Source organism: Parus major, chromosome 8, assembly GCF_001522545.3.
Source record: "Parus major isolate Abel chromosome 8, Parus_major1.1, whole genome shotgun sequence".
NCBI classification, from domain to species: Eukaryota; Metazoa; Chordata; class Aves; order Passeriformes; family Paridae; genus Parus; species Parus major.
In genome coordinates this window covers 12926666-12954123 of record NC_031777.1, presented here as the reverse complement: position 1 = coordinate 12954123, position 27458 = coordinate 12926666, and the positions used below count along the sequence as shown (strand labels likewise).

Genomic DNA, 27458 nt, shown 5'->3' with positions numbered 1-27458 from the left:
ACATGATATGATGGGACCTGTTGTAATCTACTTCCTCTTTTATGTCTGTTTTTACACTCTATAAACAATTTTTGAGAGTCTCTGCCTTCTTAATAACATAATAAAGAAAACTAAAGTGTGAAATTTTTTTTAACATCAGCAAGAAGATTATTTTATTTCATAGAATCATAGCATCAATTATTTTACCAGCTGCTTCTTCTAATCCCGTAGATTTGGCTATAGATCCACTTGTATAACCTCTACACGGTGCTACCAGAAGCATCCATGGTTTTACCCTGGCTGCCCTCATTGTGTAATAGAAATATGTGATCACTCAAAATTCCATGTGTATATAAATGGCCCTTACAAATGCTGGTTTTAAGGAGTTTCCTGTGGTATTTCATATGCAATTGTCTTCAAGTCTATGGAACAGCAGAACCTCTCTGCCTCACCTTCCATCTTCCTGCTCTCCAAAGCATTGCCACATGCTGGGTAATTGAGAAGGTATTAGTAAATAATTATGAATGCCCTTTTGTGCCAGCACTTTTCCTGTTTTTTATTTATTTATTTGAAGAATATTACAGGTACACTATCAAGGAATGATAATGTTCATCTGGTATTTTTGGCATAAACAGAAAACGTGACTTAAGGCTTTCTGATAAATTTTATAAAATGGATTTCTTGAGCAGAATAATGTGTTATCTGTGGGTATTTAGCCATGAAAGTAGAGACTAAAATTCTGATCAGACATGTATCTTTTCCAATATATTTCTATCAGTGTACTGATTTGGCAAATATTTAGACCCAAAGGTCAGGGCTGTTCATAAGTCCCACTGATATGAAAGTTGAATGTCTGCCCAAGATTAAACACAAAGAGGAATGCTTTCCTAAATCAATTTATTTAAGTCTGTATATAAGTTCTCTGTTCAATCAGGGCCTAAAGTCAGCAACATATCAGGAAAGACAATGAATTTGGGTCAAATATGTGTATTAACAGCCAAAACGTACAAGGAGACAAGGAACATAATTATTACTTGGATTTGGACCAAGATCCCTAAATGTACAAGTTAACCAGATTTTTTAAATTTAATTTCTTCTGAAGCTCTTAGCTTAAATCTAAATGGTGAGATATACGTTTACCTATACACACTGGGATGGCCCTTCCTTGTATTCTGCTCTGCATTTGGATCTGCTTCCTGGAGCAGTCACAATATTAGCAGGAAAGACAGTGCCTGCTTGAGTTTATCTGCTAGGATGGTACAGAATATATACCTAAACTCCAGGACTGGGAAAGGCTCTGGACTTCACAAGCTTGGGGCTGAAATCTTTTGTTTTCTGCAGTGTCTTCAAACTGAAGTTTATTTTGAGTTTCTGTATAAAGCAAGTAGAAAGTCATCCGAACAAACACAGGAGATTATGAATCTGGCAGAGCACAATGTAGATCAAAATGGTTTTAATCATTACTCCCTGTTTTAATTACTACTTGACACATTATCTCTATTGTCCTTCTACAAGTCTGTCTTTTGAATGAAATATTAAAGGCGAGTTACAGCTGAAAATATATGCAGTCTAGAAAGAAAATGGCTTTGAACTATTTGAAATGATTTATTGTCCACATTTCTTTATGAATATTTATTTGCCATAGTGAAAGCAATTCAATAAAGAGAAAACATGAGGACCAGTTAACTGAACATTTGCATACTCTAACAGTTAAAAAAAGGGAAAGAAAAATAGTATGCTGCATTAGAATGGTGTTAATGTTTGGTTTTCCTGTTTCCTGTAGTTCATTAATATGCAAGATTCAGATCCTGAAGAGGAGATACAAAAATAGCCTACAAGTAAGTATCCCCAGCCTTTATATATTCCCATTCAGAAGGAAATAAACATGTTTGTAGAGGGATTTTCAAGACCAGAGTGGAGACTATAATTTTGTTTCCATACTGCTTCAGGTAGCTGGCTGTAAATCTTGCTTTTTGCAACAATCATATATAATCTGAGTCCTCATCCTGTCAGGACCAGGGGTCCCTCATTCCCTGGCACTCCTCAGAGGAGCAGCAGGCATACCTGGCTATCAAAATGAGACATGCTGATTATTTTAGTGTTTAAGCATGTCTATGTACACCAAAACCAAGACCACACACAGCGATGCCTCTTTCCTTTGCTCCTCAGTGGAGGAACAGAGTTTTTCATGGTATACACTCTCGTTTCTCCCTGCTTGAATTAATTTCATCGACCAAAAAGCACTATGTGTTAGACTTGGAATGAACTTTGTTCTTCAGAGCTTCTTAGTGATATTCTGATACCCAGACACAGATGGGGCCTTGACAGATTTTGTACTGATTTTCATGATTCCTTTTCTCTCTCTCTCTTTTTTTTTTTCTTTTTTTTAACCAGGACTGCTGCTGCTGGAGAATTCACATGCAAATGGAGATGTTCACTGGCACTGTTTCACAAGGAGGCTTGGTTGGTTGGTTGGTTTTTAGAACTGATAAACTGAAGAGTATATCAAAGAGTATTTGGAAAAGGATAATCCTAATATATAATAGTTCTTTAGAAGAATGATTACAGTAGTAAAACACAGACTTTGGACAAATACAGAATTCTCTATGCATCAATATTCCATTCTTCTGAGCAAGAATGATAATAGTACTATTTATTTATAGTAATAATTATCATTATTCTCTACCTGAAAGCTAGCTGTGAGGCTAAATCATTAATATTTTCAAATTATTTCACAGTCCTTAACTAGAATTTGCCCTGAGAGTACTAAATATAATAATTTTCTCTTTATGCCTATTTCATTTTCCTTTGGAAAAAACACACTTAATGTGTTGCTCTCTTAACATTTGTCTACACAAGACATTTTAAAATTCCAGCTGTTGAGCTTTTCTAGAAGTTAATGACAGGAAAATTTGACATTATTGTATTTATTGTTTATTTCTTCCTCTTTTGTCAGTCTTTTACCCCCACACAGATATCTCAATATCAGTATCACCTGGGAGCTTGTTACTGCATGTACAAATAGAGAAGTTGAGACCTACATTTGCTGTTTATTTCCTTTACTGAATTTGGAGTTGACAAGTAACCACACACTGGTTCTCTGAAATCAGAGGTCTCTTGATGTACCGCTTTAAATGTATTTTGTGTACAGGGAGTTTAAGTTGCACACAGTTAGATCCTACTCCATAGTACATGCCTGGATTTATTTGTAGATATCTCAAATGTTTTTTTCTTCTGCAGTTTAGCAGGTTCTGCATTTATGGGCAAATGTATATCAGTTACTCACAACTGAAGATACCCAGATCCATTTCCTCTAGTTGTTATCTGTTGGATAGCTAGACTTTAATGGCTGAAATCTACATCTACCAACATAAAAGCCACAGGATATGACACTGGTATCTTGTGGTTCCAATCAGCCTCCTAGTATTATAGTAGTACTTTTATTTAACTGTGTTTCTACTGAGTTCAGCATGCTCAGCCACACTGGCTGTTTTGCATAGCATCTGCACTGTATATTGTGATAATTGAAAACTCAATACAGCCCGGAGGCACTAGCACAACAGGACAGGAGCGGGCTGGGGCATAACTCAAAAGAATAAGGCAGGCAGGCAGCAGCAAGCAGAGCCAGCCCCAACACATCTCCAGCAGCATCAAGCTGGGTCAGGCATCCAGCAGCTGGGGTCCCATGGCGTGGGGCAGCTCTGGGAGCAGCAAAGGCCCAGTCCCATCCAGCCTGGGATGTCCCTCCATCTGCCATCGCTGGGCTGTCATCTGGGAGCACAGACAGAGGACATCGGCAGGGTCCGAGGCTCACCTGGAAAATTACAGGGACAGATCAAAACCAGATTCATGGCCATGCACTCCACTGACAGCTCCCATCCTGTGCATGCCCTTCCCAGGGTGGTTCCTGTTCCTAAAATGTCATCCAGGCATTAGCAGAGAATAAGTCTGATATTTTTCCTGGTGTTTCAGAAGTGTAACATATATCAACAGATGTAACTTTCTATTTGAATGCTCATAATTAGAATTAAAACAAATTATTTAAATGGCTGGAGTAAGCCACTGCATTTCTTTCTATTAGCCTATGTAGAAAGAAAAAATTGCCTGGAGTGTAAAAAGGAGAAAAGAAGAAATAATGACAAAACAACTTGTGGCACAAAGAAGATAAATATTTCTTGCCTGTCCTCTTGGCTCTGTCTATGAAGATTTTGTCCAACAACCTCAGCCAAAACTATTTAGTGAGTGATTTGTGTGTCTGGCTGATGGAAGGCCCAGTTGTCTCAGGGGCAGCTTTGCAGGGTTTCCAGGAAGCAGACAAGTAGGTCTCTGCAGTGGGAGTCACGAGCTTTTCATGTCAGTAGCACACCTGAGCTGAAGGGATGATTCGAAGGAGTTAGATGTGGCCCTACCTGGTAGCAGCACCCCCAGAAAGTTGCTGATGTTAGATTGTCTCCACAGACTGAAGATCAACAGCTTTCCATTCATCATTTGGCGAGGAAGGGAGGAAGGTGGACTAGTCCAGGAAACTTAGGCTGTAGGGCTGTAAAAGTGAGAGAGGTTGAAACATTCCACCCATAGGGGTTCTTCCTTTAAAGTATATATAAGTATATACAAGATTAAAACACCCAGTATATCTTTATAAGCACACTTAAAACCACCCTGAGGAGAAGATCACACCAGTTCCTGCCCTCCCTGGCATTCTGGCCTTGCTCTCCATTCTGCCCCAATTTTCCAGCCGCAGCAGTTCAGCTCCCAGCCTCCTGCCCAAGGGCAGGGAAATGCCCTGCCAAGCTCCTGCAGGACACCCACACCATGTCACAGGGCTTCACCCACCACGGGCTCTGTGCCACCTCTTATCCCCAAGCTCTGCTCTCCAAACACCAGTGCCTCTGAGGCACAGGTACAGTGGGTACAAGTGCCAGTCCAGGTATGTGTTCATGTTTTCACCTCCAAACTTTCTGCTTGAAGTGTGGCCTTTTAGGGCTCTATTTGGTCTCTGCATTAGGGGTGTGATCATGTATATTTCCTGCTCATGGCATAGCGTTAGTTAATCATGATTTCTAAAGTTCTTTTAAATTCTCAGGCAGTGGCATCTATTATTTTCCTCTGACTCTTCTCTTACCTTTTTCTTCTTCTATTTAGTATAAGAAGTCATCGGTGGTGAGCTGATTATAAGAAACTAATTTACATCATCAGTTCAGTAGTAGGACATAGTTCTTAAATCATCTAAGATAAATACTTTTAATTAAGCAAATGTCCTACTCAATTCACTGTGGACAATCCCATTATAATGGATATTACTTCTGCATGCTAAATCTTAATCTTCATCAATACTGAATGCACAACGCAAAACCATTATAAAAAAAAAAAAAGTAGGCTTACTGTAATATTGCAATTTTGAAGCTGCCAGCTTTTATATTCATTAATATGATGACAACAGACTCCCGGCTAACAAATTTTACTACAGATCAGAATTTTTATCAGATATGTATATGAGATCAAATCTATGCTGGCCTATTATTTGCAGTTTTTATTAAAAAGTTAAATTGGGATTATTATAAACTCTCCTTGGATTCCTTAATAAAAAAAAGAAATTAAAGTTAAAATCAAATGAGATTTCCTGGAAGCATTTTAAAAGGCTGCAACAGCAGTAAAGTCAGCAGGCACCCCACAGCACAAGGAAGTATTTACCGGCCAGAAGATGAATGTCTTTTCACTGAGAGTTTAACGGGTTTACTTTATATAGATTTTTGAGACACAGAGAAAGAAGAAAGCAAGAAAAACTCCAAACCAATGCTTTCCTAATTTAAGACATCATATTACTTCCTGATCAAAGCTTTCAAATTCTGATGTAAATTGACTTCTTACTCTTGTGACCAAAATCTCCTCTCTTTTCCCCCCTCCCTCCATCTGTTCAGGCTTGGATTTGGAAGTCCCTACTCCAGAGGAATAAAGCCTGATCCCTATTGCTTCAGTCATGGTGTTGAAACCCATTAATATTTCTCTGGCAGGTACCCTGACCCTGGTGCCCTTGAACATGCTCAAAAAAACATAGGGTATTCCTGAGCCTTTGTCCCTGAGAGGATTACCAGGGTTGCCCTGGAGCCAGCCTGAAGGTGCCTTAATAGGTAATAGGGGTGGGCTTCACAGCTGACTTCAGGTTTGCCTCAGGCTGCCCCTGCTCAGCAATACAGATGCAGCCCTTGAAATTAGGGGGTAAAGTGTAGACTCTGTGTAAGAGTTAGAGTGGGAATCCTCAGAGTCTGGTGGAGGATATCTCCAAATATATCCTTTCCCCACCAGGACAGGTGTCCCAATTGAGGGTACATGGTCTGGAGACATGTGCTGCTTCTGCCACTGGCTTCTCTGACCTAGAGAGTTATTTGTCTCTCCCTCCCTCTTTCTTTCCTCTCTAGCCTGTCTTGTGGCTTATAAATTGTCTGAAGGAGAGACTGCAGAACTCTGTGTGGTTTTGCTGTGCTTAGCCAAGTAGGTCCCAGTCTCAGTTGGGTCCTGTGGCTATATCATGGTAAAAGTAAATAAACAGGCAATAGCGGTAACAACAGTTATCTTTTTTGTGTGTGAACAATAGGTTCCTAATGGAGGAGAAGCCTCTTCTCTGAGTTTTTTTATCTGCAAGTTAAAGTCTCTCCTCACTCAGCTGGAGAAGACACCGCTTTTGTAAATCAGACAAAACTTATCATGTAAAGTGGAACACATCTTTGATTATACTGAATATTATCCCGTCTGTAATTTACCCTTGCTGCTGCAAAGGACACAACATGATTAAGGTAAGAAATGATAGACTGAACATTATGAGTCAGGATGGTAAAAGATTTTTCCTATCTAAATAGGAAAGAATCATAAAATCCAGTGCAAATACACAAGAAACTGTCTTAACAGATGATAGACAAGCCACCCTGCTGTTGCTTTATATTGTATTCCTTGCTCAGATTGCTGTGGATGCAGCAATCCTGTAGCCTACAATATTTATTTTTTAGAAACTACGAACTGTCATGATTTTTTAATGATGTGAGTATCCTTCCTCCATGAGTTCATATGTACTGTTACCTGCTCAGTCTGTCATCTCTTCTCATCTCCCTGGGTGAGTCCAGATCCTGCCAGTGACACTTCTCAAATTGTAGATCTGTGCAGAGCATTTCCCCCTAGCTGTTAAAAGCTGTTACTTTACTTAATGACAGTGTTTAGCAGTACCAGACATCACTCACTATCTGGTATACACCAGATACTCTGCTCAGGGGCAGAGGGGGCATTATGCTGATTTTACAGAGCAGAGAAACAAGGTGTTGCATTTGGCAGCAATTAGTCTGGGACATGCAAACGGGAGAAGGACCAATACACCTTCAGCTCACATTTTATTCTTTAGTGTGTTACTCCCTTTGCTTCCTCCAGTATTCCCAGTTGCACCCTGCCCTCCTAACAGGATTTCAGAGTATGATCACAGTAGAGTCAAGTGCTTTTGCAATAACACATTCAGATACTGCAGCAAACAATATAACTTTCCTAATTTTAAAGTGTGACTTTGCCATGTATGGTGCTTAGTAACTTCTACCATGTCTCTGATGATTTCTGGGTCTGCTGCCAGTACCATGATACATTCCTAGCCAAATTAGCATGCGATATTTTGTGCTCATACTGCAGTGGTAAAGTCTGTTTGCTCTTTCCATATAGATGTATTTTTGACAGGAAGAGCAATTCTATAGGCCCATGATGAAAAGCCCATCAATTGAATTGGTACCTCATTACCATGGCAACAATATAATGCTAATGAAATTGTGACTGTTGAACTTGTTTTATGGAACTCCACAAAATGGGCTTCATAAAATGAGAAACCTTGTTGATTAGTACATGTTTTAAAGCATGTTGAAAACCTGAGAAACACATGTGCTGTGACTTATTAATAATCCTCATTTAAGATAATATATTGCTCTTTATATGAGGATAGAATAGTGCTCTCATAAAATAAAATTTTATGGTAAATCTCTGTTTCTCCAGGTTTTAATATGCACCACAGAAAGACTCGCTCACCTCAGTGCCCTGGTTCACTGGGTCAGTGTGCATAGGTGTGTATGGAGTCATGCAGTTTTTGACACTTATTTTATCTCTCTCAGAATCTGTAAAATTTACTGCTACTGCAGCTGCAATAAATACCTTTCTGCAAGAAAAATGTGGCTTAGTTTATATAAAATTATTCCACAAAAACATATCCTTTTAGATTGTGCCTTACACAGAGAAGGGGTGGTAGTAGGAATGCACTCTTCACTTCCCACCTCCCTTCTTCTTGCCCATTTGGCAGTTTACTGTCATACAGATTCCCAGCACAGAGAGCCACCCCAGCTCTCTTTCCTCAGGACAGCAGCTCTTGCTGAAGGCAGGGTTTGATATGGTGCCTACTTTTAAACAGAAAAAAAAAAGATGAGCACTTGAATTTCCTGGTCATTCATGTCTCTGGACAGGCTTCTGGGGAGGTGCCTCACCTTTAAGTGTGTGGGGCTTCAGTGCCAAGGTTTCTACAGCAGGATTTAATTTTTAGATAGATAATAGGCAATATTCCTCTTTGTTTTCACCTTGGGAATAACAGTGTCTCAGCCTATGGAGTCCATCTCCTAATTTGCCAGGTAAATCAGAACAGAAGTTGTGCCATCAAGCATTGAGCTCAGTGTGCTTTCACCGTGTGGTGCTGTCTAGGTATTTAGTAGAGACAACAGGGGGAATACTGCTCATTTTAGTGAGGTCCTGATCTACATGGCACAGAAGTCAGCAGAAATCTTCACAACATTAGATTTAATGGGCTTTAAATCAGGGCTTTCAAGGGCTGTTTCTGAAAGCTCCATGTTTGATCCTATTTGGAAAAGGAAGCTCTGTCTAACATTTCATTATTTCCATGGTTTTTGGGAAAGCAACACACAGAATTTCTGAGTTGATAGAAATATAATGTAATGTAATTTCCCTTAATATATATTTTGCACTGGCTGACAGTTTTATTAAGCAGAAGCAATAATCATCATTATTCAGTGTAATAACCATCTCATTAGAAATGGTCTAATTTTCCCTAATTTTAATTTACCTCTCCGACTAAGCTGTTCTAAAATTACTGAGGTGCCTACAGTTCAGTTTTGTAAGACTTCAGCAGAAACATTAGTCTTCAGAAAGCAACTTCTGACTTATTGCTGCTAAAATAGTGATACGCCAGACCTTTGTAAGAGAAAAGGAAGTACAGAAAATCCAGGTTAGAAAATTGCTATATCACTTTTTATTTCCTTACTGTCTTCTAAATAGCACTTTCTGCACACATTTTGCACAATGATAAATTGTACAGTTGCCTTCAAGCCTTGCATCCTTTAATAAAGGACCTGGCTACGGGTCACACCAGAGATTCCTGGTAAGGGGAAGCTGACAAGCAGAACTGTTTCTTGGAGAAACAGAGAAGGAGATGAAGACACTGATCAAGTTTCATTATCATCCAATGAAAATAGGATGTAAACTGTGACATCCAGGCAGATTATATATGTCAGGCAAGCAGATGTGAGCAGAAAAATGTAGATGCTAAACCTTACCTAATAGGCTTACTCTGTGGATTATTCTCAATGAGCAAGGCTATATTAAGTGTGGCCTTGTATGTAACTGTAGTTAGTATACAGGATATAAGAAACATAAGTGAATCTGGAGACATTCCCAGCTGTGCTGAAGTTAATGCTCTTTGATATACTTTGGAGCATCCTAAAAGCACTTTGAGCATCATATACTTCTACAGACATCATAAGTAGCATTAGAGCATTTATATAGCTTTAGTTCCAAGATTTCAAAGGGCATTCTGTATTCTCTAAAAGTGTGCTCAAAAAATTCTATACTCAAACAGCACTTGTGCATGCAAACTGCTGTAGCAGTTTAGCTACTTGATTTGGTTGAGCCAGTTCTGAAAATACATTTATCAAAAGCATTTTGTTGCAATCACAGTGATAAGTAACCTCAAATGAACAAGGAAGCATTTTGCAGGTTATATTATAAAATAGACAAATTGTCTAAAGGTTTTGTTTATCATCAGATGTTATTCTATGTAGTTCCAAGTAATAAAAAATAACTTCTTTTTGTTTGCTGGGAGTGTTTTAATGTTCCCCTAAAATAACACAGAAAAGTCAATCTCTTCTGTGGAAGCACTCTACTTATGAAATCTTTTCTCTTTGAAATTCTGAGCCTTTTCCAGCTGTAGTATTCTTTGCTCAGCTATAAGAACACAAAGTACAGCAGGGAAAAGCATTACACTATTATCCCAAGATAATTTGATAGTCCGTAAATGTATTTTCCTGGTTGTGGCTCCAGATATTATGCTCTCATTTGAAGTAATGATTTGCAGTTATTTATACAATTCAAGTTAGTCCACATTGGTTTCACCCTGAACATTTTACCTGCATGGTACAAACATGGCTTATTTGTAGATTGTGCAAGCTAGACTAGATGACTTTTGCAAGCCACACTCGATCAGCAGTGCAATGGGATGCCTACTGTAGACAGCCAGCTCCTGCAGGAAGTGGTGCAGTGACTCACTGGCAGCTGTCTCCTGCCCACGTCAGTGGTATCACAACCATGCATCAGCAGGAGTCTGCTGGACATGTTGAATTCTAAGTTCTGACATAAAACCATAGCTCTGATCTGATGCAGTCAGTAAATAGAGCATAACACTTTCCAGAAGTACTTACCCCATTTTTCTCTTTTGGCTTCTGTGTGGGATGTGAAAACTCACCTTGAGTTCCTCTTGCATTTCTGGAGTTTACCATACCATTCCCCCCAAAGCAGGAAACGAGTGGTCCAGTGCTAAGTGGATTGCTGTTTTACCCCCAATTCACCCACATTTCAGCGTTACATTGTTTGTTTGTAGAATTCACAATGTTAGTGAGTGTGGACACAAGGCTTTGGTTTTGCACAGGCTCAGAGTTCACCTCCCTTACTCTCACCTGGGAGCCTGTGCTGGGATTTACTGGGTGATGGTAAGTTAGTGCTGGCTCATGACTGGTCAGCAATGGATGGAGCACTCTGTGGTGATGGCAAGAACAAAGTCTCATTTGAATCCCGTGATCCTCCTCTGGGAACCCAGGGTGAATTCAGAGGAGCTATGCACTGGTAGCTTCCATTGAGCTGCCTGCTCTCCGTGGGCATCAAAATTCTCAGCAACACAAAAGCATAAAATATGATTTCCACTGTCATACATTCCTGTGTATCACCCTGGTTCGTATTCTATATTGGGGAAAATATTAATGTCAAGGGAGTGAATTACAGAATGGTGCAGTTCTGACTTGGGGCGGTCAGCAGCCAGGCCAGGAACTTCCACCTCTGCCTACCTGCTTCTCTTATCCTCAGCTGAAATGGCTCCCCAGAAGGTGTCTGAGTGAAGTGTGAAAGATACAGTTCAAATAAAGCAAAGGGGGACAGTAAATATTAAGAAATTACCATGTCTCTCTTCTCTCATCTGTTCATGGTATCTTGGATACTGTGACAATTCAGTCAGCTTCTTTTAAAAAAAAATAATTCCAAAAACCCCAAACAAATATTTAAAATTCTTCTGTTTTGCTGAAAATCTTTAAAATCTTTTATTTTGAGAGAAAAATGAATACCAACATGTCTTTCCAGGACAGTGTCATTAAAGAGCCGCAGCACTTTAAAATGTGCAAGAATCCCAGTTTACCATCCTGATGCCAGTTTATGATAACATTTATGACATTAATATAATGGATTATGACCTTTCTTGGCTTGTCTGACTGACAGTTATTAATATATAACACAGTACTTATCACCTTGGTCCTTCCATAATAATAATCCCTTCAACTTTCTGAGCTGTGTCATCAAAATATGTACTCATAAGTGTTGATCTCATCTCTGGGAGAGTAGCACTAGGAGCTCCTTTTGAGCTTTATGTCACCTAAAATCTAGAGTGAAATTGAAGACCAATTGCAGAAAAATACCCTGTCTCTAACTTTATCACACAGTCTGCATAATGGCCCTTATGATTTTAAATGATTTACTGAGTCCTGTCAAAATGCTGTGCCTTTCTGTGGTGGAAGTTATTGAAGTTCAGAAATGCCATTATTCTGTACAACTGGAGCAATCTTGAGGAAATACACAATAGATGGTGTGCTACACTTACTTACCTTGACCTTCCTATTTTTTTATTTTTTTTCTCTTTAATCTCCTCAGGAGAGACAGAATAAAATATATTTTCTTCAATATTTAGAGTGTAAATTTGCTGTGCAACTTGTACCTGTTTTCCTCATGCCCATTTGTACTAAGCAGGGTGTCAAGATAATATTTTTAGATTAGAAGTTTCGCATGAATTTTATGTAATAGGTGAAAGAGGAAAGTGAAAATTTTCTGTTTCCAAGAAGTGATCACTTAACAAATACTAATGATGTTTGTGTGGATAAGGGGTTGTTCTGAAATCCTGGGATAGGTACCAAGGCTTGTCACAATCCTGCTCTATAATTGTTCCTTCCCTTTTTGCACAAGGGCCTCCCAATCTGCTCAGTGAGCACTGAGAAGTTCCCTGCCATCCTCTGAGCATGGCACTCAGGCTGGGGCTGTTGCTGTGGCAAGAAAAAGATGCTCATGCCTCATGGTCAGGTCTGCTACAACAAGCATTCAACACACAACAAGCAGATCATTCCAGTCTATTCAAACAAGCCTGGGAATTGTGTGAAACGCCTCACACCAGCAAAGCGGGAACGGGGAGCTTCCCGTGCATGGAGGTGACACCTGCATCTCCCTGAAACGTGGCAGGCTGTGAGCACAGCCACAACAGCATGCTGTCTGCACAGAGTACAGACCTTCTCATGCATGTAAGAATCCTTCAAACAATAAATATTTAAAAGAAATATTATGTCTTTAAGCCGGCTGAACAATTCCATATGCCTTAGAGTCACACAGAGGTAGGACATTCCCACTCACCATGGGGCTCTCCTTCCACAGCCGCAGGCCTGCCTCTGCCAGGAGGGCTGAGGCTCTCCAGCCCTCACTGCTTCCCCGGGGCTATGCACCACTGTCATTCTGGCACAAACATCCCATCTACAGAAATGTCAAGTTCAAGCAAGGACAAGCCTCCAGCGCTGCAAGGCAGCCCTGGCACAAATCTGTGACTACACTGATACCCCTGTCTTCTCCCCAGTATTTTGTCAAGAATCTGACATGCTAACTTTTTTTTTGTTCCTAATTATTTTTTTAAAATCAACCAGCACTGTGACAGGGTAGCTGCATGCAAGGCAGGAGTACTGCTGTTCTGTGGGCAGAACAGAGGTGCTCTGGTGCTCAGCTGTCACCTACAAAGCTGCCTTCAACATTCTGAATGAAAATGGATCATCAGCAACATATCCTGGGCTGGCTTTTCAGGCTGGGTGCTGATGAGCAGCCATTTCTATCCCTGGGCCTGGTGATTAGTTTTATTCAGCTGAGAGACAAGTACTTGGACATTTGTCACTGTTTCTTTGAAAAATGTGTGTGTGTTTTCCTGGGCTATCAAATGGGACATATGGGAGCTGGATTCCATCTTTCATTAGATCTTGGAAATTGTGTCCTCCTGAGGCAATTAATTAGCATGATGTTCTTGGCTGATAATGTTTGATTTCAGATTTCTGTGGCAACAGATTTGGCAACACAGATTTTGTAAGGATGGTTGAAGTTTAATGGTTTAGGTTATTAGCTGTGACCTCCACACAGCTCTCTTCAACCCCTCAGCTTTTTCAGAGTTCCCTTAGGTGTGCAAATCCCATGGTTTCTGTCCATGTCTTAGCTCTGTCTTTGAAAATTATATATAACAGCACTTTCCTGCTTCACAGGACATGTGCAGGACAGATTGCACCTCAGCAGAGGCCAGGCAGCACCCCTGCAATCCTCTGCCACCCCAGCTCCATGATGGAGAAGATGGTCTGCAAAGCTTTTCTTTGATCCTTCCACAGTTTAAGGCAAAATAATTTACAGTAGAAATGTGTCAAATGAACACTTTTCTATTTGTTTACTTTCAGTTTGCCCACTGTAGATAACTGCAGGCTGTACACACCTTTATCTTTGGAAAGGACGTGTGTGGAAAAAGGCTAAGTGAGCTATTTAATGTCGGCTCATAGGTAAGGTGTAGCCCCTCAGCTGGTGTCTTCCATGTGTGATCATTTCCAAACCATACCCTTCTGAAACCAATGTGATATACAGCAAAACCTATGAATACAATCCAGAGATTAGATAACCTAGACTTTTTGCTTTGGTTTTATTACCTCAATTATATTCATGATCTTATATAACAATTCATGGCTAGAAAGCAGTGTTACAACTAAAAAAAAAAATGGTATGCCTCTCTCAGAGGGAGACCCAAGCAAAATACAAAATATCTATCAAGTACAGTAGATAACACATCCTCCAGGAGGAGGAACACATGCTTTTCTTTAGTATCCTCTACACAATAACAGAAGGCTGAATTTTCCAGGGCAGTGGACACGACGAGCCTATTTCAGAACACCGAAATGCTGGTGACATTTTATAGATACATTTGTTAGTACTGTTGCAAATAAGTTGTGTGTGTAGGGGCTCACTTAAGTGGTCCTTACTGTGTGTGATTTGAACTCACAAAAGGCATTTCACAAACCTGCTTGAAACAGATGTGCTTCTACCCTGCATTTAAAATAGAATTAGTCCATGGTGTTAATTTAGGTAACCTTTGCAGTCACAAATATACAATCATGTGTACAATCACACACTTTTTAAGCATGTATGAAAGGCATTAGACAGACGAAAACAATGAAGATAAGAAGAATATATCACTAAGCAGTGTCTGCAATGTTTGATATTCCTTCCAGATACCTCATTCACATTTAAATTGAGAGATAAAACACAAAACATTAAATGTAGTATTGCCTGTTTTCACTTGATTCAAACACTCTGAGATTGAACTTTGTTTTCATACCTGCTGGACAAACTTTCATTAATTAAAACTAACAAAAATACAAACAGGATAGCTGAATAACTGAAGCTGAATGTATCCTATATATCCAATTTACTCATGCCATGCTTTTTTCAACTTTCTGCTACTACCCTTATTATCCCATGTTATCTCGTTGCAGTGCTTTTTCAGAATCCCTTATTCTTCCCATCAGTTCAAGATCCATTTCCACACCCAGCGTTCACCTCCAATGATCTGACTTTCAAACCATGTCTTTTGCAGACCACCAGGAAGGAATTTGCAGAACACTGGGTGAAAGACAACTATTGTGCAACTAATAAGGCAGGTTGAAATACCATTAAAATTCTGACTTGTGCTTTAAAATGCCATGAAATCTGAACTGCAGCTCTGCATCCCGAGTTGCTCAATTGCACTTAAGTACTGCCAATGCTGCTGTGCAATCGCAGGCTGCTGCAGCAGCTGACCCACACAGGCACTTGGGACCACTACAGCTTTTTGCTCAGGCTCCTGGTGGCCTGATCACCATTAAGGTTGCAGAAGAAAGCACCAAGCTAAAAGCTTAAGCTCTGCATTACTCTGCTAGTTTTACTTCAGGCTGTCACATACCACTGTCTTTGAAGCCATAGGACCTCCCTCCCCATTCAGATATTTAGTTTTGGCCTCAAGTTACACTTGCCCTGAAATTATTATCAGATGACATGGGCAAAGTATAATGCCTAAAAAGTGAATATTTCATCCATCAGTTTCAAAAATTGAGGAGAAAACATATTTCATACTCTTCTTTTAAATCACTGATTTGAAAGCATTTGGTGAGTGGTTATCACATCTATTTGATGGCACCAAGAATTTTCACTTGATGCATGGTTGGTGTGATGGAACTTAAGATCTGCTGTGTGGATGGGAGTATAAGTTTGAAAATTAAGATCCAAAGAAGCTGCATGAGAAAAATCCTTATGATTAAAAATTGAAGAACATTGATCTACATTATTGACTGACAATGGTAAATCTTTCATTTTACAGGAAAGCTGCTTTCTAATTTGTACACAAAAATCTTCAAAACCATTGGCTCTTTTCTGTACAAGTTTTAAAAATATATTTAATTGGCATGAATATTTTTTGCATGTTGATTATGAGGTTATACTAAGCAATACCAGCATAGAAATAAAAAAAATAATAAAAAAAAAAGAAACTAAAAAAAAGCCATATATTACAGTGGAATTGCTTACAGAACCAACAGCCAGCCTGAAGGGAGCTGCCTTTATGACAAATGTCCATGCATGATGTAAACCTCCTTTTCAGTGATGGTGTAGTAATTTCCATTGCAAGTGGGTATTACATTTTTAATTGATTCCTAGCAGCAAAGTCTGTAACCTTCACTGATACGTGTCCATTTCACAAGGTTATTGACTTTTGACATATCTTGTTAGATGTGATGATGAGACAGATTTATTTTTTGCTCAGATTGATGTCTATTGATATTACATTAGTTCATCAAGGTTACAAATCACACTGCATTTACACTACGTTTCACATTTTCTGTATAATGACAAGAGGTTTATAATATTCACTCTGGGACATATAAAGTGCCTTCCACCCATCCCTTGGATAAATAATTTAAGAAATTGTTGGGAAATCATACCTAATTAGTAGGATTTGCACTCAATAAGTGCCCTTTGATTTAAATTGTATTTGTATTTTGATAGGTATTGATTTTAGGAGTAGGAGAAATGAATAATACATTTTGCATTTCTCCACTGTTCACAGCAATAATCTGACAGAAATAATGGAGGAACACTCCTGGAAGTGGCCTCTTTGGGGACCTGTGTGCCTTTCCCTAGAAAGCCCACGGGACAGTTAAAGGCACTCCTGTGTGGAATGGCCTGATCCTCATTTCTCCCATTGATTTGCTGCATAATCCTGGACAAATCACTCAGCCTCTCAAAGCCTCTCCTTTTCCATCAGCAAAATGGAAACAGAATGGTTCCTCATCAGTTCGCAGATGGCCACAAGACATACGGAGAGAAGCAACAGCCACATCCCGGTGGGTACTATACATATACATATCTATATATACATATCCTAACTGGCACTGCCATGTGGAGCATGGAGCCAGCAAGTGAGGCTGCCCCATAGCAGGACCACGGTGTCACCACAGACCTCTGAGAGCAGCGTGGTGGAGCTGGGCAGCACACAAAGAGCACACCCTGCCAGCCTCCTTCTGCACTCAGCTCTGCCAGCAGGAATGTTCTGGTCGGTTTGGCTACTCGCTTTCCTGGGTGAATTGATACAAAACTAATTTGGCTTCCTTTGGATGCTAATCCCTCAGAGTGAGGGGGGAACAAGGTGAAGTTGTACCATGCAGATAAGCTGGGTAACAGGCTGGTATCTTCCCAAGGCAGTGCAGCTCAGCGTGCAGGTAGGCAAGGGTGCTTGCATGAGTGGCCAGGGTTGAGGAACACAGACAGACAAAACATCCCTGAGCTGAAAACAAATCAGAATATATAGGTATTTACAAACACCGATTTCCAACACTTAGCAGCTGTAACAAATGCAGACTTTATGAGATAACCATAATTATAGAAAAGCTTTATTTTTGGTTTGGTTTTCTTTCACCCAGGATGCCAGCTCTGATTTGAAAGGAAAACCATAGGCTCAACTGTGCAACACAATAAACCATGGCATCAAAGCAAGCATCAAAGTGGCCCCTCGGCTGCTGGCAAACAGTACAGTCATAAGAAAAGAGACAATGAAAATACAATAAGTAGAAATAGCGCTTTTTCCCCATAACATAAACACCATAGACATTCTTTTAATACAAAGAGAAGCAGGATCCAATGTGACAGCTTTATATTTGCCAAGTATCATGGGAGGACTGTAAAATACATCCTCCCCAAACCAAGCCAAAGGAGCAGAACGAGCCAAGATGTTCTCGTCAGAACAAAGACGTCCCTTTTCCTAGGTCTCAGACAGTTAGCAGGATTAATTTTGCTTTTTATTTATTTTAATCATCATCTCTGTTGCATGCTAGCTTCAGCAAGATGTGCCAAAATATCTATTAGTGCCTGTCTATATAGGTGCAGTCCTCTGCACCAAAATCACTTTATGTTTTCAAATAACAGAAATTATATCTAAGACATTTTTTTAAATATATAACTTAAAAAGAGATTCTTAAGTAGACAACTGAGAGCCAGGACTGTGCAACTCTGAAGCAGACGAATTGATGTCACATGGAAGAGCAGATAACTGGTATGTGTTTGTATCCTCAGCCTCTCACAGGAGGAGATTTAAATAATGTGTAGTGGGTTTCTTTGTAATACTTTTCCTTCTCTCTTTTTTTCAGTTATTATTTTACATTCTTTTAGAACTATTACCTCTTCTCTAAGCCCTATATTCATATAATCATTAGTGACATGCAACTTTTCTGTCTTGCCCTTCCACTTTCATGCAAATTTAGAGAAATTGAAGCCTGACAACCCACAGCTGAGGTGCACACAGCTGAAAGCATAAAAATGGGGCTGCTCAAATGTATTTTTACCCTTCTCTCATTAAAGTTTCTGAAGAATTTTTGTGGGAGCCTTAGCCAGTAAAACAGCACCCATCACTTTTAGGTTCCCAAGCAGCAGGGACACAGGGGAGAGAAAATATCAGGTACACACAGTCTTCCTTCTTATGTCTGCTGTGCCCTCCCAGATGCAGTAATTCACCCTCTTTGTATCTTTTCATAAAAGACAAGCAATATTAATTATCCTGAAGTATTTTTAAAGAAGATGAATATTGGAGAAGTTCTTACTTATTTCACAAGACATTCTGCTTTCCATGTAAAATGTAATGATTTTCTATGTAAAATTAATGATTGTAATAAGTTTCATTTTAAGGCAGAGCCCTCCTGGGTAACCTCTCTAGTAAAGCCTGATTCCAGGTGAAGCCAACATGAGAACCATATTTGTTTTTATGAATGCTGAAATGGTCCATGAATCTCAAATAGTATTGCACCCTCTGTTTTATAAATATTTTATGTGTTTTTCTTCAGTAAATACATATATTTTGCTTTTTGAATCTCAGGGCCCCTTTTGAGCTGTGTGGCTCTTAGAATGTTAATAGAGAAGTAGCAACATGAAACTGAAAATAAATGCTTTTAACAAACAGGGAAAGTCTATATTTCACCAAGGAAAGTGTGGTTTAAAATAAAACAGACTCCTGCAATGTCTAAATCCTGCATATTTTTTGCAGAGCATGCCACAGCTATTGACATGCTGTTGGTTTTATATGTCCCAGGATGCATGAATTATTACTGTCATTTGACATTTTATATTCCTAGTTCCATAGCCTATAGCAACACTTACCGTCAGCTGTGGCAGACTATAGCAGACCTCTGGCAATGCCTCTTATTGATCAAGCACTGCTCACTGTTTGCCTGCTCAGAAATGCAAAGACATCCTAATTCTCTAAGACAGAAAACCCACAAGTTCCTGCGTTTGGGATTTCTAGTCGTTTCAAGAGACCCAAGACACGAAACACAGATTACAGATACCTTCTCCCCCACTGGGAGGCAAACTGAGTTATCTCACAAGCTTTAGGTACTACAAAAGAAAGCACATTGTATGGCAGTACTAAAGAGAAAAGCAGGATGCTAAGGGAACGGTGCTAATCTAACTGGTTATGAAGGGCACCTCAGGAATGAGAGAAATGTTCTGCTGAGAGCCAGTGGACTTGTGCTGCCAGCTTTATTAACTTCTTTAGAAAGGACCTATACAAAGTAATACAGCAAAAAATTATGTCAAAGGTGCTTGTGCTTACAATCTGAATAAAGGTAAATTTGCCCAGTGCTTACTTAGTTCAAATTCCCCCAAGACAGCAAGAGCCTGAGTCCATGTAAATAATAAAACAGAAATTGCAGATCACAGGGCAGCAGAACATACCGTATAAAGACCTGGTGCAGCAGTGCCTGGTTTCTGGGCCTAGCAAGCACACCCCCAACACCCTTGGGGGTCAAAGGAAATATGGCCTACCCTTGGCATGGAGTATTACCTGTCAGGTAATGCAGCTCACCACAGCAGCATATCAGCCTCAGCCCCCGCCTCAAGGAGCTGCTATATCAGCTGCCCCCTTCTCCCAATCCACACTCTTTCCCCCTCTGATCTGCCTCTCCTCCTTCCAGGGAGCAGCCGTGGCCCCAGCGTGGCTGCCCAGCACAGCCCTCTGTCTGGAGCGGCTCAGCAGGGAACAGAGGCTGCGGCCACCTGCTGCCCAAGGGGCTCCTCAGTGAGCCACCCAAGTGGGAGCACGATGGCCAAACCCTGACAGTGGTAGGCTCCATGGCCGTGTGCCCTTCCCACCCCAGCAGGACACAGGGGCAGCCAGGAGCCAGCTCTGACCCACACCTGGGACCTCCGCCAAAGTCGTGACAAAGCCAAGGTAAGGGATATGCTTAGCTTGGCCAGCCTGAACCACCAGAGAATTTGTGCAAGACCATCTTGGCTTTTGCCAAGACTTCACAGCTGCCCTTCCTCAGGGTCTAGTCCCTGGGGAGTATCCTGGCCCTCTGCCCTGGGCCCTACACAGGTCACGGCTCACACTCAGGGCACCAGTGCATATCCCCAGCACATATTCCCAGGGCTAGCTGCTCAAACGTCCCAGGAACAGCCCACCCACCTTTGCTTGGCTAAGGAGCGGCTTTGATGTGATGCTTGTGTGGTGAGTGTCCATCCAACAGTACCCTAGCCAGGGCATTGTGAAGCCCCATTTGGGGAGAGGGCCTGAGGGCCTTCCCTGGTTCTGGGGACCCATCAGACCCAACTCTCAGGGTGATCCAGATGTTGAATCTGACCCCTGCTGCCATCAGATTGTGGCTTTGCTTCTCACTTTGGCTGCAGACAGTGGCTGCAGCACCCTCCTGGCATGCTCTGCTGGTCCTCAGGAAAGGGCTTTTCCTGCAGCTATTGCTTTTTGTCCCACACCTTTGAGCACAAGAGTAAGCCTGAAGCATGGCAAAGGGGTTTTCTGCTTGCATTGAACCTTTCTGTTAATTCTCTCCCGCTGTTTGATCCTTTTGCTTCCTTTGCCTGTCCCACCAGTGTTACTCTGACACAAGGAGCCCCCAGCAGGTTTTTTTCCTCGTTGAATCTCTTAGAAAGCATCAAGTCATGAGACATTTCCTCCAAACACTGACTGCATCTGCTGCCTTAGCACAATGATGGAGTTGCTTATACAGTCCAAACTTGCTGCAATGAGAAGCCACACCTTTTCAATTTATCCAGTGAGTTTTTATGAACACTTGAAATACAGCAGCACAGCTCTGCACCCGTAACATCTTCAGAGCCACTTAACAGCACAGCCAGAGAGCACGATTCCAGTTGAGCTCAGCTGAACACAGAAGGTGACTCCTGGTGCTGGAGCACTTCATCACTGAGGTAAGACAGGCTGGTGAGGCAGGCAGCATTTGACTTGCAAAGCCTCTTTCTTTGACATCCTAAGAGGGCAGCACGGCTGCACATGAGTTAAACCCTTGCCAGCAAACAAAAACATTTTGCTTTGCCAAAACGTTACAATGGTGATTTTGTTCCTGCCTTTTGATGGCATCGGATTTAATTGACAGATCCTGTCAGCTCCTCAGCCAGCTTGAAGAGAGCTGGTTAATGACAAAGACCATTGGCATTCATGCAGTCCCACATCCTTGAATGCACAGTTCCTCTTTGGTTGACTTCTCCCAGGGAGAAACCAGTTTTCTGCCTCGCCCCTGGAAAAGATGGAAGGTGCAAACTCCAGCAGGCTAAATGCTGCTCTTCTCTGCATCATGAGGCTCAGCCCACTGGCTTCACATTCCTGTGATCAAATATGGCAGAGCAAATATCTGGAACATGCAAACAAACCCCCAGATTTAGACACCTGGTCATAACAAGGAGAGGGAGGATGTTTGTGCTGCAGTTCATCCTCGCTAGGGTGGGAAGAGCCACATTCCAAGCAGGACAGCCAGAGAGACTGCTACAGGCACTAGTGGGACAGGACCTCCACAGAAGTGGCACAGGGCCAAAAGCAGCCTTTGTTGCTTCATGACAGTGCAGTATGTATGTAGGTATTTAGGTTTAGAAATATACATACACACATGCTCACCTACACATCATACGTATGTATGGGTGTATGTATATGTGCATGTGATGGTATCCTACATTTTTGGTGCATTTTTCAGCATATCATGTGCATCTGTGCAAAAAGATCACAGCTCCTGTGGATAATTTATCAGCTGAAATGGGAATTTAACAGCCATCCAAATCCTTACTTTTGAGTCTTTCAGGGCTTTTTTTTCAATTTGGGAAGATCTAATTTTGACTTATTGACATCAGTGCACTTTACTGAGTGAGAAGGACTAACTCCTACCATGGTTTTCTCTGAACCCTCATATGAAGAAGCAGAATTATTCCATTTATGCAAACACAAAATGTAGCAGTTTTAATAAGATCAAATGCCTTTAAATAAAATACTTCATATAATTTGATTTATTTGTAGTCTTGCTTCTAAGATTAAAAATATCTACTGTCTTCCCACGATCAATAATCCAATTTTTAAGGGGCTGTTACTTTCATTATAAACATATAAAAGCAATCCAAGCTACTAAAACCCTGTACACAGACACATTGTAAAAGCCAAACTACTTTTCACCCAGCAGGCAAAAAAAGAGACATAAACAGGTCTGAATTGTTGCAGGCATAAATATTTTAGACAGACTAGAAAAACCTTTGGGAATTTGAGACCATAATTAAGCCCCTTAGCAGACCATTCAGTAAACCCCAGCCTGAAGGACCCTGTGGTGGGTCCCAGTCATGGAGTGAGACACTGAAAGGGTGTAAAAGGCAGCACACCCACTTCAGCCAGGGGCTGTTCACCTGCCACTGAACAGGTCACAAAGTCAAGAATGGCTTCATGAGTGTGCCATATTCCCTGCTCCTGTGTGCCACATGGTGTGCTTCAGCTGACAGAAGAAAACAGAGAAGACATATTTCTCCTTTGTCTGCAGCCAGCTGGGCTTTCTTCCTCTCTGTTTCCACCTCTTTCTGCCCACCTCCTTCATCCCTCATCCAAGCTCTGCGAGTTTCCTATTATTCCAGACATTAAATCAATTTGTGTTAAACTATTACTGTTGTATATGCTCTTTCTGTCTTCCTACTGCTCAGTAGGAAGTAGACATAGTGGTGCCACCCAAACTAATGAAAGTTTATTTAAGAACAGCTCAAACCCACCAAAAATTTAAAAAATTAAAAAGCTTGATCCCACAGACCTGTACTCAAGCCTTCAAACTCCAGCCTGGATTGATCACTGTGGCATCCAAGAAAGTGCTCTTGGCAGACCCCACACTGTCTCAGACACATCTTTACATACATTAGTTGCATTAAACAGATCATTATCACTGCACCAAACTACCTTCTGGCCTCATCACACGTTAAAGTTTCAGGACCTGCTTGGGACTGCTCTGCATTGCTGATATCTGTGAAGGTGCCATCCACAGTCACCCCGAGCCAGCCACTGCAGTCAGGCTCACACAGCAACTTGGAAGCACAACAGTATTTTTAACATCCCAGAAGCAGTTACTACTTCATCTCTCTTTATGGCTTTCCTGTAATATTCTTTTTATTCTTTGGTTTGTACAAAGCACTGTGTCTAGAACGTAAACTGCCTGCCCAGACCAAATGGGTTATTCCTGCTCATGAGGAGAGCATGGACTTCCTCTTAAACATGATTTTTAAACTGCACTGACGATGAGGAAAGCAAAGCACAAATTGTGATCAGAGCATTTATCAGATCTCTACTCTTTGTTTGAGGGTAGGCAATGTTTCTGATTACCAGAGGACAAATGTGCTGCTCTCTCCAAAACACAAAATAAAGATTTACAGAAGAAATGCTCTTAGCAGGTCCAGAATTCATTCTCAACAGGTTGGAAATGCTAAGCCAAACTCTTTCAAATCTTATCTTAACCTGGCTTTTATGAAGGCTGAATCTCATTGACAAGTCTGCTTTTACTATCAGTAGTAGGACAAAACTTCTCAGGTTGCACTTTCACAAGGGCACTATTAGTTTACTCAATATTGAAGTTTATTGGGCTTTGGCTTTTTATAAGGCAGCAGCAAGTAATTGCAAGGAACACGTGTTTTCATTGTCCTCATCTGTAATTGTAAGAGGGTACAATAAGAGCAGAGACAGACAACTTACAAAATAATCTTTGGACTTTGATAAGGATGTATTGATTTCAGTCATCTGGTTATTACTGAATCTTTATATGAAATCACTTTCTATGATTATATGATATATTTTATTTTAAATACTTAGCTCCTCTAAATCACAAGCACTGATTTATTTTTTTTTTCTTTTTTGACAGTGGCAAGAAACATCAGCTAGCTCTCCTCTCAGGAAAAAAATATATAAAAAGAGGACCTACAGCCCAGTGTGTGGCTAGATAGGACATTACTTCATCTTTTGTCACGGTTTGGTAAACAGTAAACCTGCTGAGATTTAGCTGGGAACTGGAGCTTACTCATGTTCCTTGCAGACCTCAGGCCAGCTGAACGTGGATGAACATCAGACAGTGCCTGTGACCAGCAGCAGATCATTAGGGCAGCCATGGGGCACATGAGCCCCCACACTCTCCTACTTTTCATTCCCTTGTCTCCTTTGGCTTCTCTTAACTTTCTGCTTTTTTCCCCATTTCTTCTCTTTGTTTTCTCTTTGACTGCTATCTCAGTCACTGCTTTCTGCCCTGTTCCTCCTCTCTTTTCCCTTTGCTCAGGTGTTCTGTCCCTCTCCTCTGCTCCCTTCAGGAGAGGAGAAGTGGGTAATGCTGTAATTTAGTGCTTATTTCTTACCTAGCTGGGATAAGCAGCAAAAAAAGTAAGGAAACAACCAGTATTTTGTTTGAAAAATGTCACAGGTCCTTTAGGACCCTGATTCAATCCCTCCAAAAAAAAGTAAAAAATCCATTGCAATTTTTAATAGGCATCAGATCACAACTCAAGGTACCACTGCTTAAATGCAATAATGAGTCAGCTCGTTCTAGAAGCTGCCGCATACGGAAAACATTACGCCGGTTATTCATGAACAATTCCACAAAATTAATCACAACCATTATTTGGTGAGCTCTGTCACATCAACTTTGCTATTATTCAATCCCCTTGTTTTTACATACCTATTCAAACCCTGGAAATAAAGGCATCTATTAACTTAGGCACATCTTTCTGTACATTTGTAAAATGCAGTAAACTGGGTTTTCTGCCTTAAGTCAGACAAAGGACAAGGCAATAAGAGCTAACAAGAGTTCTCACAAAAAACATTAGAGAGACTATAGTGCTACTATCACTTTTTAATATGAGATAGGGTTCTACACCTCAGATTTAATGCACACAGAATAGTTGCAAGTACAATGGCATTTGGATAACAACATTTAGAAGCATGAAATTACAAGTGTACTGACAGGCTTCCTTATAGCACAGAAGCTGCCGCTCTTTGTCCCCCACATCCCCTGTGTCAGAAGCAGCCCAATACTAATAAATCTCAAATACACTTTTGAGATTCATAGCAAGGGCTGCAATACCAGGGTGGAATTATAAACATGTCTTAATGTTGTTTCTGCGTCATGCTAGAGCACAGACACAGAAGGAAAGGTCTCCTTGCCCTGTTACTGGGCATCATAAATGAAAATACCTTCCTTCCTCTGCCTGGGATGTGATCCCTGATATGTGCAGGTCTAGATGGATGTGAAGGGGGAGGGTCCCCAACTCTTGCTGGAGCAGCTCTGGGCAGAACTGCATGGCCCTTGTGACCAGTAGAGATGGAGCAAACCTGCAGTGCCTTCTTCTAGCTCATTTGGGCAACCAAAGATCTTTTTAGGACACTTACTGTAAGTATTTATGAGTATTTATGTAAGGTAGCAGCAGGGCTTCAAAATCTGGCAGTGCCTAGAATTCACAGGCCTCAAATCTGCTACACAATTAAGATCTGGGGTTAGATTTCTTTTTAGGCATTTACATAACTTCAGAAAGTGCTTTGCTCAGAGCTGTCAGTCAGAGAGGTTCAGCATAATTTCTAAAACATTAGGGAGTTTCACACCCAATGTACAGCAATCTGTTTGGATCCGAAAACTAGAACATGCTGTAGTAAACATTTTTTTTTCCTGATCTCATTTCATGTAATTGGACAGGAAAACTGAGGGATCAGAGGCTTGAATCCTGCCTGGAAGAACAGCAATGGGCAGGGAGGGTGCTGCATGGGTCACAGTACTGGATTGTGACTCCTCAGCTCATCAGAACTATTCCCTCTACCTTTCTTCACCCCCTTTGCAATCTGATGTCCCCAGCTTGTCATTGAGCAGCAAGTTAACCCAGAGAACTTCAGAGATTTGTTTAATGCAACAAAAGCTTTTGTCTTGTGAATATCAGGCTTAAATAGTTTAATGGATATATACACTCTGGAAATCATACTCAGTCTTGCAGAGCTTTAGAGTAGCTCCTTGGAATCCATCAGTAGAAAGGTTGGAAGTTCCTAAAGAGAGAGGTCCTTAGCTGCACTTTCTTTGACCAAGACTCCTCTCTCTTATGATTTCCAGTGAGTTCCTGCTCTCATATTCTAAAGGTAACAGTAAATTTCTGGGAAAGAAAAAAATCACTAAACTTTTAAGATTGTATTAGTGAAAATAACGTAAGTATAAATATTCACCGTAGAAAATAATTTCTTGGCTTCCTCAGTTTCCTTCCATGGAAACCCTCTTACACCACACTGTGCTTTATGTATATGCAAGAGAAAAAACATCCAAGGTGGAGAGCCCAGGGGCCCTGCTGATGCCATGGAGCCCCATCCCTTGGGCTGGGCAGGGCAGAGCTGCTGCCCCGGGAGCTCTGCACAGCCTCCCGGAGCCCCGGCTGCTGCCGCACTGCTCACCCGGGCAGGTCCTGCACAAACCTCCCTCCCAGCAGCGAGCACCGCAGCACTGCCTGTGCCCGGGCACCCCTCGTGCCTCCAGGCAGAGCCACAGTGCGGCAAAGCAGTGCCCACACTCAGCAGTGCACCCTGAGACGAGGGGCCGCGGCATGGGACGAAGCCAGGGGCCATGGCACTGGCCTTGAGCATGTGGTTTTCTGTTGTTTTCCTGGGGCATCAGGTTGTATCTGTTCGTGACAATAATCCTGACCACTGAAGCTTCTTGAGCTCCCAAATGTCCTGGCCCCAGGTGACCCCACCTGGCCCTCTGTGAAACCCTTCCACCCACCACATGCACCTTGTGCTCAGCAGCTCCTTGTACCCATTAACCTTTAGCAGTGTGCACAGGGCTGTTGTCCTGCCAAGAACTTTTCCTTCCATAGGAGACCCATTTTTTCCCCCCTTTTCTCCCTTCAGCTTAAAGAAATAAAAGGAAATAAGGGAAAATGAGGGGATTGTGAAATTAAATTTACTGCCTACACACTTCTATGGGGGAAAGCATTCTTACCCAGCGCCACTCAGACTTCCAGGCTGTTGTAAAGGTACTGTGCTTGAGCCTGGGGAGCTG

At 41.2% G+C, this 27458-nt stretch overlaps 2 long non-coding RNA genes across 3 annotated transcripts in view; both read right to left on the bottom strand.

The window, feature by feature from the left end:
• Window positions 1-523: 523 nt before the first annotated feature.
• Window positions 524-27458, bottom strand: part of LOC107208304 — a 46213-nt gene continuing 19278 nt past the window's right edge. For both annotated transcript variants that reach the window (XR_002002046.2, XR_004498487.1), the window contains exons 4-5: window positions 4389-4519; window positions 524-3793 (exon numbers count right to left, since the gene is read on the bottom strand). This is a non-coding gene — a long non-coding RNA (uncharacterized LOC107208304). The remainder of the gene's footprint in view (window positions 3794-4388; window positions 4520-27458) is intronic.
• Window positions 12172-27458, bottom strand: part of LOC117244773 — a 30589-nt gene continuing 15302 nt past the window's right edge. Inside the window, exon 2 of the long non-coding RNA XR_004498488.1 lies at window positions 12172-17413. This is a non-coding gene — a long non-coding RNA (uncharacterized LOC117244773). The remainder of the gene's footprint in view (window positions 17414-27458) is intronic.